This window comes from Natator depressus, chromosome 5, assembly GCF_965152275.1.
Source record: "Natator depressus isolate rNatDep1 chromosome 5, rNatDep2.hap1, whole genome shotgun sequence".
Taxonomy (NCBI): domain Eukaryota; kingdom Metazoa; phylum Chordata; order Testudines; family Cheloniidae; genus Natator; species Natator depressus.
Genome location: NC_134238.1, coordinates 117990828 through 118002976, shown reverse-complemented (window position 1 = coordinate 118002976; position 12149 = coordinate 117990828).

Genomic DNA, 12149 nt, shown 5'->3' with positions numbered 1-12149 from the left:
CTCGATGACAGGGCCCTTATCAATGGCCAAGTGACTGGCAGACCCAAGGGAGAGAAAACGCAAGATCTGTGATGAAATGTTTGCGGTTACCATTACGAAGTCCCCAAACCCCCTCAAAAATATGGAGAGGTGGAGGCGATATCTGAGGGACAGAGGTAAATCTGACAAGGAGCTCTCTGGGGAGATCATTGCACTGGCAAAGGACAGTGTGGCAGTTGCCAGGGAAAGCATTACCATGGCCAAAGATAGTATGGAAAAAGACAGGGAGACGCAGAGGCAACTCCTGGAGGCAATACAAAGCCAAAATGCCCTGTAGCAGCACGTTACTATTAGGGCAGCAGCCAGTCATACTATGCAGTCCCTAGGCTACTGGGAACAACTCCTCCTCCTCCCTGCTGTACTCCCAGATGCCATTCCTCTCCCAGAGCACAGCTCAGGGCCCTGAGAACAGTAGTACCTGGGACCACGGCTCTTTTGAGCCCTCTGTAGCTCCTGTTATCTTTGACCGTCTCAGCACTAAGTGCCAAAATGCCCATGAACCAAGAGAGGCAGAGCAGAGCCAAGACACACCTCCCCTGACTTTAAGCCCCCCCCGCCCCTTGCATGGTGTCCTGCACTGTTGCACTTTGCTGTTTTGTTTCACTGCTGGTTTAATGGAAGAGTTCGTTGTAGTTCGAGAGTAGATTTGAAATATGTTGTATGCTAATTAAAAGCCATTTTTTCATTTTTATTTCAGTTGAAGGGTTTTTCTGTTTTTTACACCATAGATTAAGAATAAAAGCCTTTAAAAGGGTCATAAGGCGTTGACAATTCATTTTTAACAGAAAATATTTACATTTGCTCTAATTCAGAACACATGTAGGCAAAGACAAGATGCAGTAGGGATTGCCAATACCCATCGATTGGCATCACCACCAGTTAAACGACACTGAACAGCACAAAAAACTCCCCCATCTCCTCTCCACAGATTAATAGCTGGATGAACAGCTGCCCAATTTCAGACCTGAGACGCAGAATAGGCATCCCTGACAACCTTGCCCCAGCGATTTGCATTTTGTATTGGACACCTTGTGGGCTGCTCAAACCGCTGAACAAGTCTCAGCACCTCAGTCTTCCACCCGTCACTAAAGCTCTCTCTCTTTCTCTCTCAAATATTGTGCAAAACACAACATGCTGCTATAACCTTTGGGGTATCTTTTTCTGCTGCTTCCAACCTAGTCCACAAACAGTCCATCGCCCTTTCAAACAGCCACATGCACGCTCCACTGTCATTTTGCAGCTATGGAAGCAGTAGTTAGACAGTTTCTTCCTTCCGTTCAAGAGGACTGAGAATGTCTAATTTGACTGTATTCAGTCTATCAAATGCTTTCCTCATGCACATGGAAATAAATCAAGAGTCTCTGCATTGAACGGAGCGGAGTTACATAGATATTAAATTAGTGTGGAAAATCAGGTCTACGGGTTCCTGTGTTTTTGAAGCATTTACACTATTGTTTCACAAAGCAGTGCTACCTAAATATATCGTGATACTCACCCAAGCCGGTCACTATTCGAGGCACCGTGAGCAAAACAGCTTTTGAGGAACTACATTTTCATTTTGGGCCCAGCCCTGTTCTCACTGAAATCTGTCAGAGTTTAGCCACTGATTTCCATGGGAGTAGGAACAGGCCCTGTAAAGCAGATTTAGTTTGAGTATTTACACAAGTGCTATGACAGCGAGGTGTTATGTCACATAGCATATGCCTGAATTATGTAATTTATCTAGAACCTATTGTACTTAAAGATATGCAAGAATATTATTGGGGTTATACAACTCCATCTGAACATAACAAGATGTAATACCATCTATGCAGAATTCTGGAGACAAAGCTCATTGATTTCAGTGGGTGTCTTTCCACTGACTTCAAATGGGCTTTGGATCAGGCCCACATAAACTATAAGAATGAAGTTTAAGCGTATGCCTGTATTAGCAAGACCCCAAGATTGAGACAGAGCCTCAAGTAATGTAGAGTGGTTGTATGCTATTTACTATAACAAACGATTTATAAAATCTACTCAAATTTTGGGAGTGGGAAGAAAGTAGAGTTATTATTATGATTGGTATTAGGCGTGATAGCATTGCAGTAAAGGTTAGGCACCCCAGTCATGGACCAGACCCCATTGTACTAAACACAGAACAAAGAGACCATTGTCCCATGTCTTCATCCCCACCCTCCCATCATCCTTCACACACATTTGCAGTTTGACTTTTTTTCTTTCAGCTACACAAATTTATGATACACACATTACATATAAATATAACTCTGCCATTTTTTGGACACTCATGTTGAACCCTGACATCAGCATTGAATAATTAGAATGTGAATGCACCTATTTTAGAAGCTTGTTGCAGACTCCCAGATATTAGATGGACAGAAAATCTACTAGTAAGTTCAAATCAGAAAAAAAAACCAAACTATGTTTAATTTATACCAAGCAACTTTGAATTTAACTTTGTGGTATTTTGGCAGGATGGCATCACCATACATTAAACAGAAGATCCATCAAAGTAGTAACATACAGTGTTAACTGCTGTTGCTCTAAAGTCTTATTGCAAGTCAATATAAACAAATATATTGTGAAAGACTAACAGGTTTAAATCAGGTTTCATTCATCTTCATGAGTGAGAACAAATGTTTATTTCATCTTGATTTAAACTATGCATCACAATCACACCTGTTTATAGACTAACGGTTTTGTATAAGTTTTGTTTCATTTATTTGAAAAATTACTTAACAAGGAACATTTTTTCCTTCTGTGCTGCTGCTATTGCTGTTGCTATGTTGTTTGTTTTGTGTTTGTGCGTGTGCCAGGACATGAGTCTTTGTCCACCACTCTTTCTGGTTGAGATGTTCGCATGGCGAATCACGTAATGGCATTGCCCTGGTGGATTTCAGAAGCAATTATTTATCTTTACATTTGTAACCAGGCTGGCCGCAATCGAGCACCCCTCATGGCCAGGGGAACTTTGGCAGTGCCCTGCCCCGTCTTCCCTTCTTCAGGCTCCTTCAACAGACTCCACACAGTCTCTCTTCCAATCACAGACCTTCTTGGAGTCTGGCTTTTTTATTAAATTAACAAAGTTCTCAAAGTACTCACAAAAACAATCTTCCATCCAGGCTTCAGCTGAGCTGAGCTGATCTGAGCTGAGCACAGCCCCTCCATCCGTCCCTCCCTGAGGGGCCATCCCTTCTTCCAGGACTCACTGCAGCTTCATTCTGCCATCCCTTTCTGGGTCTGCCTTCACTGAATGCCCTCTGACTATTTATAGCCCAGCCCCACCCCCATAACTTGCTGTACTCAGAGCATCTGATCCAGGTGTGGCTCTTCCTGAAATGAACGGACATGCTTAAGTCCCTTTGACTTCAGTTGGAAGTAATAACGTATGAGCCTAAAGTTAAGCATGTTCTTAAATATTTTGCTGAATTGGAGCCTGGCAGGATAAGCTCTTTGCCATTAGTCTCTAGGTTTCAGAGTAACAGCCGTGTTAGTCTGTATTCACAAAAAGAAAAGGAGTACTTGTGGCACCTTAGAGACTAACCAATTTATTTGAGCATAAGCTTTCGTGAGCTACAGCTCACTTCATCGGATGCATACTGTGGAAAGTATAGAAGATCTTTTTATACACACAAAGCATGAAAAAATGGGTGTTTACCACTACAAAAGGTTTTCTCTCCCCACTCTCCTGCTGGTAATAGCTTATCTAAAGTGATCACTCTCCTTACAATGTGTATGATAATCAAGGTGGGCCATTTCCAGCACAAATCCAGGGTTTAACAAGAAAGTCTGTGGGGGGTGGAGGGGTAGGAAAAAACTTGAGATAAGCTATTACCAGCAGGAGAGTGGGGTGGGGGGAGAGAAAACCTTTTGTAGTGGTAAACACCCATTTTTTCATGCTTTGTGTGTATAAAAAGATCTTCTATACTTTCCACAGTATGCATCCAATGAAGTGAGCTGTAGCTCACGAAAGCTTATGCCCAAATAAATTGGTTAGTCTCTAAGGTGCCACAAGTACTCCTTTTCTATTAGTCTCTAGCATATCCTTATCTTTCAGCAGTAACATGTCCTCTTACCTCTCTGCACTGGGCCTGATGGGGAGCTCAGGAATCAGCTGCTTCTGGGGAAATCTCTGTTTACAAGATGAAGGAAATAAACAAATAGCAAGGAAGTTAAATATATGTATATCAAATCAGGCACAATTCACACTCCTAGACCCGTTTCTGCAGCACCTGCAAGTCTTTCCTTTCCCAGACAGACTTTCCCTTAGTTACTTGTTTGGTTCCCTGAAAAATGTTCTTAGCCTGCCCTGCTCTTGGTGGGAGAGCAGCCTGTCATATTTCCATGAGTAAATCCTATTCCCCCGCCGAGGAGAATTTACCACAACTTCTCTGATCAGGAACTCACTGGGTTTCCTGCCTCTAATGCCGTAGAGAATTAGATGCATAACATTAAGATATTGAAACAAACGTATAGGAATAGAAAATACTACACATTTTGTAACATAGCAAAGATGGTGTAGCTTTAGGAACTTTCAACTTTTGTGCGCTTAATTTCTTAACGTTAACATTACATTCACATACTTGTTTTGTGTTTAAATGTACCTGGTCTTTAAAGAAAAAGAAAAAAGGAAAGAAAGAAAAAAAAGTTTAGCTCCGAGTCAGCTTTGAAAGCACAGTTTACCAATTTGGTGGCCTTGAAACAGAAGCATTCTACTGCATTGTAGAGGCATTCTACAATGCCTTGGCATTCTACTGCAAAGAGAGGCATTCTACTGCATTGTAGTTTTTCTTAAACCTTCTATATATAATTTTATAAATACAAACACCATATATCTTTTTTTCCATGTTGCTTCTTCCATGAGGACTAGAACCATGGACATCTCAAACTGACAGCTTCAGGATTTTGTTTATTAATTTTTGAGTTAGAGAGATACAAAAAGTTGGGAAGAATTTATATATAATGTGTGTGCGCACCCTTTTCTCCCTCCACTTCTCTCTCTTAAGGAAAGCCTCCTTATTCAGGACGGGCGCTAAAGCATATGCTTAAATTTAAGCACTTGATGAAGTGATTTCCTGAATCAGGGCCCAATTCAGTGACAGCTGAGCATATTTATCCTGAACTTTCAGAAAAAGTTACCCCAAGAATGGAAAATTTCATCCCCTAAGCAACATTCTGTGCCACTGAAAAATCGAGGTTATAATGGAAACTGCTTTTCAACCTTAATAAAAGCAGTCAGTAATACACTGTAATACAGTAATGTGCCCTTGAACAAAGTTTTGGTTTGATGGTTAATTTGTGTAATTTTTTTAAAGTAATGAAAACAAGAAGTTTTTATCAGCTGCAGTCTATACAAAGTACAGAGCAGCAGCCATTTAAAATAAAAAGATTAGCTCAAACATCTGGCTGTAGTGCAAGCTTTATTATTTTTTTCCTCATATGTCCTTTATTTTTCTTTCATTCTTTGCTTTTATTTTATTTTATGTTCACCAGTGGGAAAACTGAAGGCAAGAGAGCTTAAGCAGAGTGTGTACTAACTTACAAAGTCAGCTCAGAGAACAGCACCTGTAGAAGGTTAAAACTTGGGGTGTGGCGGAGATTTCCACAAAAGGAGGAGTGGGAGAATAATGAATAAAAGAGACCTGATGAAATCTTGGGAAAACAGACGAGGAAGAATGGAAACAGTAACCTGCTGGGCTTGGGGTTGAGCATCTTACTACAGAAAACAAGAGTAGCGAGGTAGCTTTTCAGTTTTAAGTGCTAGCTTCTGCCAACCTTATTTGTGTTGAATAGTACCATTTTTGTGACCTTTTCTGCTGAAATCAAAGGGCCCAATCGTGGACTGAAATCAATGGGACCAATCACAAATAAGGGTGGCAGAATAAGAACCTGAGAATCTATAAAAAAAAGTATTGGCACATTTGAAAAATGGGTTTACACATTTGTTCTCTTGCAGTTTCATCTGCAGGTCTCACTGGATAAAGTCCTCTCCACAGCCCACGACAGGAGTAAATAGCCTGTGCACAATGGAATGGAATTCTTCCTCGACAGCCTCAGTAGACCCAGGACCACTACACCCACCTACCTTGCAGGTGGGGGAATGGCACTGTCACCAATCCATTGGCTAGACTCCCTCGAAGTGATTGTGAGGCAATCAGTATGGAACTACACAGTGTCATTTTTCAGACTGGTGCCACACTTTAAAGGAGTCTAAAAACCAGTGTGAATGGCACTAGTGAAACAAGAAGTAATACTACAGGTAAGTCACAGGCAGTTAGGAGAAAGGAGTGGAATTTCCCAAGTGCAGAGGCAATAAATGCAATAGAAAAGGCCTCCTTGTAAGCTTAGCCAAACTAGACTAATTACCAATAAAATACATGACTTCAGTTATCTGAACGAATGAATGGGAAACATGTAATTTATCGGGATAAATAGGATTCTGATGTGCATCACTTAAATCTACATTTGGATAAAGGGGGCTTTGGATAGAAGGGGTTATTTACAGACATCATGATCTAATGGATAGAGCATTGGCCTTTCTTATGCTTGGCTCAGACAATAAGATGCTATGTGATCTTGTCAGATCACTTCACTTCACTGTGCCCCTGTTTCTCCTTTAGCTCTGTGTCTGTCTTGTCTATGTGGATTGTTAGTTTTTTGGGACAGGGACGGTCTCTTATTAAGTATATCTTGCCCTAAATCTTTAGGTGCTACTCTCATACATGTAATAATCCTAATACACAAAAGAATTCTAAATACTCATGAGGCCTGATGGAAAGAGTCACTGAGTTCAGTGGGCTATGTATTAAGGTCCACTTAGCATTTTTTCTACATAAAATTGATCACTTTCATCACATACCACTAGAAAGTTTAGAAAAATTTAAGTTGCACATACCACAATAGACAATTCTATTGGACAATTGTGTCGTAAAGGAAATGGAGGCCGGCTAAGGATCTGGCCCAGTTTGAGTATGTATGGACACAGACACAATACATACATTTATCGTTCATCATATATTCAAAGAGGTGCATACATTCATACAGAACAGCATGTGTTTCATCTTCTCACGATTGTCCCATCTGATGGTCTATTACTGGTATGCAGTATACATTTTTTCTAAACTTCCTAGCTGTGTGATTAGTTTTATTTAGGAAAAATCCTGTATGGACCTTAATCCATAGCCCACTGAAGTCAGGAGGTGTCTTTGCATTGACTCCAGTGGCCGTTGGATCAGGCCTTATGTGAAAAGGAATGTTAAGGATCAATCCATCAGCTCACACCAGCTGAAAATCTAGTGCATTGTGTTTATAAAGTAAAAGTGCTATAGTAAAGAACAAAATTGTAAGACACACAGATGAACATAATTTCTTGGGGAAGAGTCAACATGGTTTCTGTAAAGGAAAATCATGCCTCACCAATCTTCTAGAATTCTTTGAAGGGATCAACAAGCATGTGGACAAGGGGGAATCCAGTGGATATACTCAGAAAGCCTTTGTGATAAATGAAAGGGGGGCAGATAGCTCCCTTCTATGGACACCCAGCCAGCCAGTAACTATAAAATCCCTCTTAGTAGCTGTTCTCTAATTGCGCTACCTGTAAAGGGTTAAAGAGTCTCACTGCTATGCATAGGTAAAAGGAAGTGAGTGGGCATCTGGCCAAAAGAGCCAATGGGAAGGCTAGAACTTTAAAAATTGAAAAAAGACTCCCCTTTTGTCTGTCTGTTGTTGTCCTCCCAGGGAGAGGCAGACAGGACAGCAGCCATGCTGTAAGAAGTTTGGGCCAGGTATGAAAAAATCATCAATATCATACCTAGAAACTACTCTTTTAAAACCCCAGAGATGTAAGTAGATCAGGAAATGTCTAGGAAGACACGATTACGTTTATCCCTTTTATTTCGTTATGGCTTGTGGATTCCTCTGTGCTAACCGCAGGTGCCTTTGTTTTGCTTGTAACCTTTAAGCTGGACCCAAGAAAGCTATTCTTGGTGCTTAATCCTTGTAGTAGTTCTTTTAAAATCTAGCAATAGCCTGAGTTCCCAGATGTATTTTCTGTCTTTTTTTTATTCATAAAATTTTACCTTTTTAAAGAACCGAATTGGATTTTTGTGTCTTAAGAGGTCTGGGCACATGTTTAATTAGCTGGTGGCAACAGCTGATTTTCTTTCTCAGCTCTTCCCTGGAGGGGGCGGGGGGTGAAGGGCTTGAGGGTACCCCACAGGAAGGAATTCCCAAGTGCACCTTCCTGGTCTCTCAAAGGGGTTCTGCACTTGGGTGGTGGCAGCATCTACCAATACAAGGTCAGGAAAAGCTGTAAGCTTGGGAGTTTAATACAAGCCTGGAGTGGCCAGTATAAATTTTTAGAATCCTTGCGCTCCCCCTCCTTCTGCACTCGAAATGCCAGAGTAGGGAATTAGCCTGGGCAGCCGTTACAAGGTCCCTCACCAAATGCTCTTAAGCAAAGTAAGCTGTCATGGGTAAGAGAGAAGCTCCTCTCGTGGATCGGTAACTGGTTAAAAGATAGGAAACAAAGGATGGAACAAATGGTCAGTTTTCAGAATGGAGAGAGGTAAATAGTGGTGTCCCTCAGGGGTCTGTACTGGGCCCAGTCCTATTCAACATATTCATAAATGATCTGGAAAAAGGGGTAAAGGGTGAGGTGGAAAAATTTTCAGACCATACAAAACTACTCAAGATAGTTAAGTCCCAGGAAGACTGCAAAGAGCTACAAAAGGATCTCCCAAAACTGGGTGACTGGGCAACAAAATGGCAGATGAAATTCAAGGTTGATAAATGCAAAGTAATGCACATTGGAAAACATAATCCTAAGTATACATATAAAATGATGGGGTCTAAATTAGCTGTTACAACTCAAGAAAGATCTTGGAGTCATTGTGGATAGTACTCTGAAAACATGCACTCAATGTGCAGCAACAGTCAAAAAAGCGAACAGAATGTTGGGAATCATTAAGAGAGGGATAGATAATAAGACAAAAAATATCATATTGCCTCGATATAAATCCATGGTATACCCAAATCTTGAATACTGTGTGCAGATGAGGTCGCCCCATCTCAAAGAAGATATATTGGAATTGGTAAAGGTTCAGAAAAGGGCAACCAAAATGATATGGGTATGGAACGGCTTCCGTATGAGGAGAGATTAGTAAGTCTGGGACTTTTCAGTTTAGAAAAAAGATGACTAAGGGGGGATATAATTGAGGTCCATAAAATCATGACTGGTGTGGAGAAAGTGAATAAGGAAATGTTATTTACTCCTTCTCATAACACAAGAACTAGGGGCCACCAAATGAAATTAATAGGCAACAGGTTTAAAACAAACAAAAGGAAGTATTTCTTCACTCAACGCACAGACAACCTGTGGAACTCTTTGCCAGAGGATGTTGTGAAGGCCAAGATTATAACAGGGTTCAAAAAAAGAACTCGATAAATTCATGGAGTCTAGGTCCATCAATGGCTATTAGCCAGGATGAGCGGGATGGTGTTCCGTTTGCCAGAAGCTGTGAATGCGTGACAGGGGAAGGATCGCTTGATGATTACCTGTTCTGTTCATTCCTCTGGGGCACCTGGCATTGGCCACTGTTGGAAGACAGGATACTGGGCTAGATGGACCTTTGGTCTGACCCAGTATGGCTGTTCTTATGAAAACAAGTTACAATGAGAAGGATATCCAATCAAAAGAAACCACCCAAATCTAAAAAATAGAATGTGTTTTTTAAAAAACATATCTTGCATGAAAGCAGCCATATGGATAACTTCAAAACACACAACTAATTCTGTATGATATCTTGTGTGTGTAGAGCCTTCCATTTAGTATTTAGTACATTATTAGGGTCAACTGCAATCAAGTAAATAATCCACACATCCCTTTCCCCCATACAAGCTAAATGCATTCAAATCCAACAGAAGAAATATGCACCGGGAGGTCTAGAGCCATCAGGCCAGGTTTATACTTCAGCATGTTTTATGCAATAATCTTTTAGAGCTGGATGGAACTTGTTGACAAAGTATAATTTCATCAAAATATGCTGTTTCATATAAACTGAAAAATTTTGTGGAACTGTAACTGTTTGGACAAAAAGTTTTCATCAAGAAGGCTTCTGCTGTGTAGGGCTCTCTGGTCACTTCTGACCTGGAAGAGACCCCTGAATTGAAACCCTGAGCTTTTTGATCTGAAAACAGACATTCCATCGCAATTCCATTTTGTAAAAATGCTTGAAAGGTTTTGTTTTCATTCCGCATTGGAACGAAAACAAATGTGGAAACCTCAAAAGTTGTTGCAAAATAGAACTGTCATCCTCCAGCCTGCTCTATTAGTTTTGCTTTCCAAATATATTATTTACACAATGCTAGGCACAAAAAAGTCTCCCTACACCAACTGGAGTCTGTCTGCTTCTGCAATGTAAACCTTGAGGTACCTTTAGGGAAAAAAATACTAAGTAAAATAGTGCCTGTTGAAGTTGACACAGCTCTTGCAGTGCCTGTTTCTTTTATTTTGGTGTCACTGTGGTGTTTCAGAGGGTCTCCTTTTTCCTGCATAATTTGGAGAATGTCCCAAAAGTCCACCAATTCCAAGGAAGCAACCCAGAACATTGCATGGATCTGTTTATTATTCTGGGATGTGCATTGAGCCTCAGTTGCAAGGTGATATTCCCTTATCTCTAGCAATCAGAGGTAGTCTTCCTCTGAGACTGATTCATTGATGAGTAGGACTCTCTCTCAAAAGAATCTTGGACAGAACACAGGACAAGGTGAAGGATTCACAGTCAAATTTAGAAGTCCATCATTTATTTATTAGCAGCACCAATGCTGAATTTCAGAAGCTGAAGAACTTGCAAGCTTATATAGCGTCACTAGCATACATAGTAAAGGGTGCAGCTATCTTTTAACAGATTGCCAAAACTCATGAACTGGACTTAAAATGGAATTGGTTGGAACATATATTACTGGCGATCTTCATGAATGGTTGGTGAAAAAAAAAGAGAGCTTCATCGCCTACAAGAGATGTAAAGCTGAACAACTCAGCCTGATTCCCATCTCCATGTTGGGCATTCACTGAAATCAGTCCCTGATGTGACAAACACAGAAGGCGCATAAATGAGAAGAGTCAGGCCCCATTATGTATTATATGTAATGGAGAGTGGTGCTTAAAGAGTTTTGAGTGACAGAGTGGTCACAGGTAGCAAACAAACAACAAGTTCCTCACATAAAAATAAAACTTTTAGGCTGCCACACAGTTATATATTTTATTTATGGCAATTTTTTTTGAGAAAAAGGTTATTACGTAACTTTTGAAAAAGTGTCTTGCTGTGAATCACTCGAGCCTGAAATCCCAGTGTTTCGGTGACTTCAAGCAGTTCAGGGCTTTGACGAGTTAGAGGGTTTTTGGTGGCTATGGATTAGCAGGTAGAGTGCAAGTGAGGAGGTTAAACCCATCTGATTCTAGAACGTCAGAAATAACGCAATTTACTCCCTGATAATCCACATGTCTATTGAGTACCACTATTTACAGCTTTGGAATTACATTGATGTTATGTCTACTTGTTGCGGAAGGAGGTTCATATCTTTATCATTGCATCCACAGCATCATGTTGATGGTTTAAATCTTCTTTCCATGGCCCTCAGATAACGCAGGGTTTTGGAGCACTTGACAAAGCAGTGCTCCAATTTTTGTCTCAAAGGAGGAAACCACTGCTCCAGCAGGAGACAGTCTGTGATAAGCTTTATCCAGCTGGTCACCATGGGAGTCATGTGCTTTGTGCAGCCTGGCAGGGCGCACTTACATGACAGAGTCAGCAAGAACAAGAGGCAAGAGATGTTGGAGATCTGAACTTCTGTGTTTCCCAGATGTCCCAAGAGAAGCAGGGCAGAGAGAAATCTCTCTCTCAAAAAAAATGTTTGTTTAAACATTTGCAGTTACTGAACTGGAACATCTGAGTGATGGGCAAGCTCAGAGAGAGCACTGGGGAGATGAACAGCCCGGGAACAATTTACCGAGAGCAGAACAGATTGGGAGACATCAGATGTAAAGGCTTCAGAGAAAGAAACAGAACAAACAAACAATATCCTGCCCCCCCGCCCATCCTCCTAAAAAAACA